We start from the raw sequence: 573 nt of genomic DNA, 5'->3' as shown, positions 1-573 counted from the left end.
AGGCCCGCGTGGGACCCCATGGGCCCCCATGGACCCTATGGAACCCTATAGGAACCTATAGAACTCTACTGGAACCCTATAGAACCCCCGTGGACCCTATAGAACCCATGGGACCCTATAGAACCCAATAGAACCCATCCCGATCCTATAGAACCCTATAGGACCCACCCGGACCTATAGAATCCCTATGGGAACCTATGGGACCCGTCGGACCCTATAGAACCCATCCTGATCCTTTAGAACCCATCCCGATCCCACAGCACCCCTATAGAACCCATCAGACCCTATAGAACCCTATAGGACCCTATAGAACCCACCTGGACCCTATAGAACCCATCCCGATCCTATAGGACCCCTATAAAACCCCTATAGAACCCCCTATAGGACCCCCAATAGAACCCCTATAGGATCCCCCATAGCCCCCATAGGTCCCTCTCTGGCTTTCCATGGGTCCCAATGGATCCAGAGGTCCCTGTGCCTGTCCCTAAAGGTTCCTATAGGTTCCCATAGGTCTCTATAGGTCCCCGTGGCTCCCTGGGCCCCCCCCAGCGCCCTATAGCGGCCCCTCTAGAT

Source organism: Geospiza fortis, unplaced genomic scaffold (assembly GCF_000277835.1).
Source record: "Geospiza fortis unplaced genomic scaffold, GeoFor_1.0 scaffold1089, whole genome shotgun sequence".
Classification (NCBI taxonomy): Eukaryota; Metazoa; Chordata; class Aves; order Passeriformes; family Thraupidae; genus Geospiza; species Geospiza fortis.
This window is presented reverse-complemented; position numbering follows the sequence as displayed.